Genomic DNA, 10508 nt, shown 5'->3' on the forward strand with positions numbered 1-10508 from the left:
TGAGAAACCATGTAGTATGTTCAGTATTGTCTCACCAATGGAAGAGAAAGCTGATTTATTTATACATTCACTCTCATCCTTCTTTGGTTTAGAGTTACCTGTCTTTCAGCCATACCCTGTATATAGGTCCAGTAAGCTTTGTGGTCCTGAAGAAAGCCCTCAGCCAGAAAAGCAGAAGGAATCAGCACTTGAGGTAGGGAGCTTTCTGTGTTTAAGGAACCATCTCCATTACAACTGTAGGTAATCTGAGTAGACAGAGATTCTGGGACATGGCATCAACATCTCTCCTCAGATTGGTTCATGCCTTTCTGTAAAAGTTTATTCTGTTAATGACTCTTCAAGAGATTAGCCTATAATCATCTCTAAGAAAGACTTATAAGTGAAGGTTTCATGGAATAAGAGACAGTTGTTGCTGTGGCAGCTGGTACTGACAAGTAATTGATATATATTATCTTCCTCCTCTTCTACTCATTGCAGATACCCCTTACTGTTGGCCAGTACTATGGCTGTTCTTACACAATAGAAGTATGTGATAAGAAGGTCTGTATTTCTTCTTTTTCTATCTTAGTTTTGACCTTCGGATTACTCGGGCCCAATCCTGACTCTCTTTTTCATTGTATGACAGATTGCTGCTATGCCTCCCTGATCTCATGATTGGTAGTTTTGACAATACCCTTTTCATGGTGGGTGGTTCCAGTTGCATGCTCACTTAACTATGATTAGTTTCTGCTAGGGCTCAGTAGCATGCCAGATAGTCCTTTTCTATTGGCAAGTGATCAGTGCTACAGAATGCATGGCCTTGCCCTAGAATCTTAGAAAATCTATGCTATAGAACGTGTCCTGGGCTTGACAGAGAGACTCCACACAATGTCCATATCTACCACAGGTATCTTGATACTGTTGGATCTGCTGGCCTGAAAGAATGTGAAGCTTTCACTGCACATCCTCTCTTGCTGTAGGATCAACACAAAACTGGTAGTTTTCTAAGTCACCAAATAAATGGGTTGGAATAGTATTTCCAAGTATGAAATATGTTGCCCCCAAAATTCAGGGCAAAAAATTCTTTCGGTGCTGTGCCTGGTTGCAGGAGTTATGATGTTTATGAACTTGGCTTTTTCTTTAGAGAGAATATTTCAAATTCCCAAGAAAATCATACCTCTGAAAACTTCACCAAACCAGAAGTTTTTTAGATCTTTATAGAGTTTATCTCAACCTTTTGGCATGCATGTGTCTTACAAGGACAAACAGAGTAATTGCCATTTCCTGTTTACCAAGCTGGGGCAAAAAAGTAAATGTTTATCCCAGATGAATACAAAAAGCTTAAATTTAAAAAAAAATGTGCTGCTCAGATCAACTACGCATCCAGTGTCAGAGCTAGGTAAATATTTTCTAGTCAGGATGTGAAATTTGGTACAGGAGATATGACTGGTACTACAGCTGGCTTATAATGGCTTACCATCATCTGCCATGATTTATCTGGATTTTTAAATGACCATATCAGTGAATTAAACTTTCAATCACTGAAGTTGATGCTAGTTTCTATAATTCTACCCCAGAAAATTGAATTTTAAAGATTTACTATTTCAAGGGAAGTTCCAGGGATTCCATTTGACTTTTCCCATCATAATGGATCTTAATTCACAGATTGAAAAAACTATGAGCGTTCTGCCAGCTGCACTAATCACCTGGAGAAATGATGACAGAAAAGTCTGTTAGACACGCTGTATGATGGCCTTGGTCTCCATAGGTCCCCACTCTAACAGGAGTTATCGTGGTACTTTGGGTCTCCTGGTAACAGTGTCAGCTCAAACTCTCTATCATAGCCCTCAAAATATCTGGATATTATCCCTCTTCCAGTATATAATTATTCTGTTAAATGGCCATAGTTTTCTATGAGGAAGAATTGGAAGAATATTTTTGCATATACTTGCTGTGGCATTTCAGGGTACTTTTTAAAGTGGACCTCATCTTTAAGTGATGGACTCAATAACTAGCTCAGATTTGGAAACTGGCAGAAATGATAACTTGTCATTACATCAACCCTGTCCTCAAGAATCTTTAATGTTTTGTTGTTGCTATAGCTAAGTCAAGAAGTGCCCTTACTGGCTGCCTATTCATCTTGTTCCATGAAACACCATGATTTATCAGCCATTGTCACAAATCCATGTGGTCAAGACCTCCTGGTTTCCTCTCTGGCCTTGCTGCTCCATTTTCCCTGGCAATAAAATATGCCCATCAGAATCCTGTTATTCTCATGGGTACTAGGAAGCCTGTTTTCAAAGATTATTTTCTACCATCACCCTGGCTTACAGGAGATCGTGAAGCTTCTCATTGAATCTCATATCTTTGTCACTCAGCTCCTTATTGCTTTAGTGAAAGGGGTGTCGTTCAGACCCTTTTATGGAACACGGCTAGCTGTTGGACTTCTGATTTCGTTTTGACTTGCTCACCTTTCGGATCCTTTCCTCATTACCCTACCAAGGCAGTTATGCATTTCAACCTTGATTACTATAGGTCATCATCATATTCAAACTCTAAGGCCACCATAATGTCAAGGGAGAGTACCATAATGTCAAGGGAGAGTACCCCTATGTCAATAAACTCTCAGGCCCCAATCTGACAGCCTATTCAAACTATTTTCCCAATTTCTTACTATTACATATTAGTTGAGTGATGAAGGTCTGCTAGAGAATATGTCTTTCTTCACATAGGACCGCTTTGCACAAGCTACGCTAAAGCTTGATTCTAGTTATTGGTAGGCCATACATTCTAAATGGGAGTACAAATTGGTTTTTGAAGCACAAAAATGTCTTAGATATTATCATGATTTTAGGCACTCCAAAGGATTACAGAACATAAGCAGTACACTGTATATCTGTGGTATTAAAGTTTTATAGGGGGTAGTAAATATCTAAGGTTCCTTAGGTAGATGATAATAAACAAAGAGATTGAGGAGCCTGGTCTAGACAATACAGCAGAGTTTCTCAGCCTCAGCACTATTGACATTTTGGGCCAGATCATCTTCGCTGTGGTGGATGTTCTGTGAATTATACAATGTTTAGCAGCACCTGTGGCCACTAGATACTAGCAGCCTTCTCCTCTTCCCTCCACTGTAGCAAGAATAAAAAATGTCTCCAGATATTGTAGTAGTTGTTAAACTTTATTATGCATCAGAATCATTGGAAGCCCTTGTTAAAGCACAGATGATGGAGTCCTACGTCCAAATGGGACCTGAGAATTTGCTTTTAAATTCTCAGTAAACATTCTAAGTAAGGGTGTTTATAGTAGTTATCCAATAGGGTTATTTTGTGGATTAAATGAATTAAGGCAGAGAACAGTAGTACAAATGCCATGAAGCTGGAACACGCTTGGTTTGGTCAGAAAACAGCAGGGAGACCAGTGGCTGGAGCAGAGTAAAAAAGTGGGAGCTTAGAAGTAGGTGAAGTAAGAGCAGCAGCGAGATGTCAGTGTATACAGAGAAGATTGGCTGTTGCAAACTTTTTTATTCTATTTTATTTTATGTTCCAGGATACATGTGCAGGCTGTGCAGGTTTGTTACATAGGTAAACCTGTACCATGGTGGTTTGGTGCACCTGTCAACCCATTACCTAGGTATTAATCCCAGCATGCATTAGCTGTTTTTCCTGATGATCTTCCTCCCTCTTGTCCCTTGACAGGCCCCAGTGTGTGATGTTCCCCACTCCCATGTTCATGTGTTCTCATTGTTCAGCTCCCACTTATGAGTGAGAATATGCGGTGTTTGGTCTGTTTCTGTGTTAGTTTGCAGAGGATAGTGGCTTCCAGCTCCAACCACGTACCAGCAAAGAACATGATCTCATTCCTTTTTTATGGCTGCATAGTATTGCATGGTATATATGTACCACATTTCTTTATCCAGTCTATCATTAATGGGCATTTGGGTTAATGAATTTTTATTCTGAGAGCAATCAAGAGACACTGGAGTATTTTGAGTTGACAAATATTATGATCTGACTTATGTTTATTTTGTCTGCTGTGTGCAGCATGAGAAAAGCAAGAACACAAGTTAAGAGGTTATTGCAATTTAGGGCCTGGTGAGGTGGGTCACACCTGTAATCCCAGCACTTTAGGAGGCCAAGGCAGGTGGGATTGCTTGATTCCAGGAGTTTGAGACCAGCCTGGGCAACATGATGAAATCCCGTCTCTACAAAAAAATACAAAAATTAGCCAGGTATGGTAGTTCATGCCTATTGTCCCAGCTACTTGGGAAGCTCAGGTGGGAGAATCACCTGAACCTGGGGAGGTCAAGGCGGCTGTGAGCTGAGATTGCGCCAATGCACTCCAGCCAGCCTAGGTGACAGAGTAAGACCTTGTCTCAAAAAGAAAAAAGAAAAAAAAGTGTTATTGCAATTCAGGAAGAGATGTGCAGGGTTTGGACTGGGGAGAAGTGGTCAGGTTCTAGGGCTTTTTCCAAATAGGAATTGGCAAGATATAATGATGGTTTGGATAAGAAAAGGAGAAGATTCAGGATCAAAGATGTCCCCAAATATTTTTGCCTGAATTTCAAACAGAGTTCCCATATTCTGAATCAGAGAATATTGAGAGGAGAGAAAGTTTTGGTGAAAAAAATCTAGAGTGTAATTTGGGATATATTAAGCCTTAGTATCTCAAACAGAGATGTTGAATAGGTGACTGGATCTGTGAATCTGGAGTTCAAAAGATGGTCTGGGCTAAAAATGTAAATGCCCAGTTATATTCCCAAAAGTGACGTTTAAGATTCTGGCATCAGAATAGATTACCTGAGTGCTGAAGAGGTCTGAAGGGTGAATCCTAGCTCCAGGACTTTTAGTGTAATTGAGAACTAAGGTTATTATTAATAAGGTAGATTATCAAGAATTGTTTAGCAAAATCTTATAAGTGAGATGACTGAAAAATCACCCAGGTAAATGTCACCTAGTGTGATAATTTGACCAAAAGACAAAAAAAAATTATCTTTGGATTCACAGGGCTGGCAGGATCAGTTTACTGAAAATCCAAATTTGCTTATATATTCATGGGCTATAACAGCTACCGCCTGAAGCCGATTATAAGAATTAGAGATAGTCTAAAATTGTTACTATTTTATTCGAAGAAGAGCATTGAAATTTGTTTTATGCTGTATAAAGAACTTGTTTGATGCATATTTCATGAGCCCTGGTTGAGAGGGAACATTTCATATTGAAATATATGAAAGCTTCTAATCAAACATTTATGTCAGCAAGAGTTTTCTTTTATGGAGGAAAGTTAATGTGATTTAAAAAAGTTAAAAAAAGAAGCATAATAATGCCCTGAAGATGATAATCCATTTTGGACAAGATAGAGGGCAGGGAGAAGACCCAGTAATGAACAGCCGGATTGAAGTCAGAAGCTGGAGTCAGAGGCAAAGCTTCTGATCTTGGTTTTCACAGAGAGCCACTAAACCTTCCATTCTCCTAACCAACTCTGACCCTATTCCATTACGCCTTCTTAGTAACAAAAAAATTACTTCAGTACACTTTTATATCTGAATGGGGAACAACAAAGAACTTTAGTTTAAACAAATACAGTGTCTAGTGTGGGCAATTTCTGAAGGGGAAATAAAATGTTTCGAAGTAGGTTCATTTATACTGGTGTTAATAAATTTGTTGTCAGCCTCTTATCCAGCTATTCCAAACTGAGACCTGTGACAGCTTTTGGCTATTAACCCATTTTCTCCATGGAGTCTGAATTAATTTTCATAGGGCCTGTGTATGACTATGTAGCCCTCATCAAGGACCCCTCTATATCCACTTTCATCTTCTACATGGCTCTTTGAAGACTGGAATAAAATTGGTTTTCTAGAAATTACCACTGAGTTCTTGATTTTGACTTCATTATTCCTGTGTCATGCTTCCTGCCCTACCCTTCCACCCTTTCTCCCCTATCCCACTATGTTATTTTCTGCACGTGGACTTGGGATCTAGTATACAAGGACAGGATTCTGGGTTTCTGAGTATCTCAAAATACCAGACATTCTCATCTGTTATCCTCTTACCACTTCTTTTTTGTTTAGGCTCCAGGCCTGGATTTTGACTCAGGTTCTCTTCTCATTCAGTGTAAGTAGTGACTCTGTATGGCATCCCTCCTCTCTAGACTTGGAGTCCTGACCCTAACTATGTATCATTTGGCTGGATCAGTTTCATTGAGATTAGATCATCTTCCTGAGGGTCTTATCCTTTTTTTATAGATCTTATGCAAATTAGCTATGTCTTCATTGACAACCAAGTATAAAGGAATCTTCTGGTTGCTCTATGTATCTTCTTGATTGGAGATTATGATGCTACTCATTCCAGAACCTCAGTTGTGAGGTCCCAATCTACTATTTCTTGACCACATGGACATCACCTTTGTGACAATTTTGATGGGAATCTATTTACTAAATATTCAATGGACTCCCTCCTTCTTCAATTCGGTCCTGATTTTGTTCTCTCCTCTTTCTCCCCATTTCCCTCTGGCCCTGTTTTTGAGGATCTCTTATGTCTGAGACTGCCCAGATAGATATTATTGGAAATATTTCATCATGTTTATAATATAACAGTATCTTATATATAGCAGACATTCAATAATGTTTACTGTGAATGAGCTATGCTGTTTAAATTCTATTTTGAATGGGACAATTTTGTCAAAGGATTGATGTATTTGTTCAGGATACTAGGAACTTCACTTATCTAAGGCAGAAATTAGGCCCAGTCGAAGACATCAAAGAGCAGAGAATGAGTTTGGGGGAAGGAGGCAGATTTCCTTGTCTTTCAACACATACATACTTACGAAGTACTTACTCTATTCCAGGCAATGTCCTAGATGCTGAAGACCCACTAATGGCAAGTTGTAGTTCCCACAGAGCTAATATCAGCAACATTGATATTAGCACAGCACTTGGCATGTTGTAGATTTTCAATCATCTGTTGGGTAAATGAATATTATTTTAAAATTAGTATTCACTTTAATTTTTATTATCATAAAAATTTGCTTTTTACTAAAACCAAATTTTAATTTTTAGACTTAATTAAAACACAATTTTGAATCACCGTCTGAACCTTAAGTTTAATTTCACTGCAGTCTTTTCAATTTCATGAACCTTTCTGAAGTGAGAAACTTCTTTTTAATATTGACTCTAGAAGAACAATGATAGTAGTTACATGTGTCCCACACATTGATCAACATATCTTTCCCTAAACTTTCTTCCAATCAGCAAAGGGCAATTTTTGTCTCATTATTTTTTCTCAGCTTAGATTAAAAACTAGTTTTTACTGATAAATTTAGCTTTACTTAACCTCACTTCTGTTATTGGCTCTGATCACTTAAAAAAATTAAGACTTTTTTAATGACAGCCTGTCTGAATATCTAGCTTTATAAAATCGCATTGGACCATTACATGATAATACTTTAAGACAAAAATGGAATTTCTTTACATGCTACTTCCAAAGTTATGTACTGTAAAAGTACAGGTCCTCTTGTTATTCCTGAAAGTGAAAAAAAAAAAAAAGCTCTGAGAATGCTGTGCCTATGTTCTCTCATCCTCAGAGTCTTGAACATAGTAATGATGCTTACATTTGAGGATCTTTTATGCATTAAAAATACTTCCACATGTGCTTTTTGTAGTGCCCTGGTGAAATAAAAGCATGAATTTTTGAGTTGGCCAACCTTAGGCCTAAGTCCTAACTAGCCTTCTACTATCTGTGTGGTGCTAAGTTTCTTAACCTGTCTGAGTTCATTTCTTCAAATCAAAAATAGAGGTGATGCTACTTATTTAGGGAAGTTGTGGGGATTAAATAACATAATGTATGTACTACCAGAAAGTTTTCAATCCATTCTGGTTTGATAACAACCTTCAAGACAGAGAAGGAGCTGGAGTAATGACCAACATCAATTACTTACAAAAGCTTTTCATATGTTTAATAGATAATTATTTCTTCCTTACACATCAGCATAAGAAATGTTGTTATTTTGGTTTAATTTGTCTAAGTCAAAATCTGTCTATGTGCCCCTACTCTCCAAGGAGGTAAGTAATTAAATCTCAATCAAGGGTTTTAGTGTCTTCTTGCTCCTTATATTCTAAATTTGGATACTAATGTGGATATAGAAAGATGTGGGGGGTGGAGTGGGCCTCCTTGTTCTTATAGCTCCTTTTGCTGAAAAATCTACCTTCCATTTTCCCCTCCATACATGGTATCTCCACAAACCACTAGACCCTGCCCTGACTGGGAAAATTTCTTCTTCATTGGTTTCTTCTCTCAGCACCAGCATTCACCTCTGTCTCCTTTAAGGGTCTTCTCAAATTAAATCTGTGCAGAAGTTACCACTTGTGTACAGTATGTTTCACTTTCTAATCTGAGATTCTCTGAGGCAATGGATCCCAGAAGCAGAGTACTAAGTCTTGGTTACTTTCGGGGAAAAGGGATGGTAGCCAGAACACTCATTATTTTGAACATCCAACAGCAGTAAAAATAATGTATAATGTACATTAATACAACAATAAGTCATCTGATAAGGATTTTATTTATTTTTCCCATCACTCCTATGATATAAGTTCTTCAGGCACCACACTACCCTCAATAACAAAAGAGATGTATCCTGGTTTTCTGCTTTGTGAAGACCTACCTCTGCATCACTGCTTAGCTAATAGAGAGAAGCGGTCCTTTAGCCACTGATGGTTCTGACAAAAGTTCTTTGAGCAGATGTTCACTTATCCCTTGGTCTTGAAACATCCAACACAAACCAATTTTCTGTCTTATTCCAGACTTCCTCAGGTTGGATCCCATCATAATTCAGATCTCTCCTCTGGTCACCATTAGCTCAACACCTCATGTCATACATCACCAGGACTCCTCTTGCCATCTTCCTCCATTTTCTGACTCAAAATTTCTTTCCTCATAAGCTTCTCAAACTCTTCCAGTGTGCTTTCTGTCATTAGGAGAATTCTCTTTATCCTTTATAGTTTTGTCTTTCCCTGTTCTCTTGCTCTTATTTTTCTAGCAGAAACCTGGATGAATTTCCTTTAGTGTCATTTATTCTTTAGATCCTTTTGAATGGATGATTTTTTTTAAAGAGATCTGAAGTGATATTACCTTTATTTCATTTGCTTTAAGCCAATCATGAAATTTTACAGTGATTTCTGGGGTAGAGACAGAAGGAGGGGGCTGTCAAGAATCACTGGGGCTGTGGCCCAGTCAGCCTGCAGAGGTGCAGGCAGGGTGGGCCCTCATTGGGGCAGCTGGAGGAGCATGGACTGCCCCACCAGCAGGTAGGTGATGTTCCGAGAGCATGAGAGCAGGTACGCGATGTCCTCCGCAGCTTCCAGCTTGTGCAACTCGATCAGGCCGTCCGCTTTGGTGGCCAGTGAGTTGGTAATCAACTCAGCTGCCTTGAGGTTTCCCTCAGCATAGATGATAGCTGCCTTTTTCTGCTGCTCAGCCTTTTCCACCACAAATCTGGCCCTCTCTGCTTCCTGCGGGGCCACCTGTTTGGCTTCCACCGCTTCTGTGAACTCCTTCCTGAAGGTCAGATGTGTCAAGGACATGTCGTCCAGGATAAGCCCAAAGGTGGCTGCTCGCTCCATAAGGTTGTCCGTCGCTCACTTTCCTGGAGACCAGCTCTCTCTGGGTCATTAGTTCTCCAGTATCAAAGCAAGCCCCCACTGACTTGAGAATCTCAGTTATGATGGATGGCAGCACATGCTCATCATAGTCCTCTCCGATGCTGGTGAAGATGCCAGGAAGCTGGTTAGCGACAGGCCAGAAGAGGATGTGCAGTGTGATGTTGACACTCTGTAATTCTTTGCTACCAGTGATGACTGTCACATTACATGGCCGAGGATGGCAGTCAAAGATAATTGGTTTCTGTATCCATGGGATGAGAAAGTGAGTCCCTTCCCCTACCACAGTGTCCTGTAGTCCAGGGAATCGGTCAGAGATGACAGCTCTGGGACCAGCATCCACATTATATAAGGTGGAGTTCATCACGCCTCCTTTACCAGCTAAGGCCAGGCCAAACTTGCCAATGGACTCAAACACTTTGGCAGCCATGTTTTCTTCTGCTGGATGCTCTCACACCTGCTTCCACTCTGACATCCACATGAATTCCCCAACTGATGATGTGTTGTATTCCTACCATACTTATATCTCAGGGCCTATAATTTAGGTAAATGTTTTACACTTACCATTTGTTTGTTTATTCAACACCTTTTATCTTCCTATCTCAGTCAATTCTTTGACTTCATAGAGACATCTCCCCCACTGTTCTAACACTTTGTAAGTCCCTCCCTCCTTGAAAGTTAATGCCATCAGACTTTGCTACCATTATCCCTTTCTGTGTTACCTTGACATTTTCTTAATCTTTATTATATGTCTTTCTTTCTTCTTTCTTTTTGTTATACTTTAAGTTCTGGGGTACATGTGCAGATAGTGCAGAATTGTTACACAGGTATACACATGCCATGGTGATTTGCTGCATCCATCCCCCTGTCATCTACA

At 39.4% G+C, this 10508-nt stretch overlaps 1 pseudogene; it reads right to left on the reverse strand.

Moving 5' to 3' along the window:
• Positions 1-9238: 9238 nt before the first annotated feature.
• LOC108291767 lies at positions 9239-10061 on the reverse strand (annotated as a pseudogene).
• Positions 10062-10508: the final 447 nt, after the last annotated feature.

This window comes from Cebus imitator, unplaced genomic scaffold, assembly GCF_001604975.1.
Source record: "Cebus imitator isolate Cc_AM_T3 unplaced genomic scaffold, Cebus_imitator-1.0 Scaffold465, whole genome shotgun sequence".
In the NCBI taxonomy this organism is placed as follows: Eukaryota; Metazoa; Chordata; class Mammalia; order Primates; family Cebidae; genus Cebus; species Cebus imitator.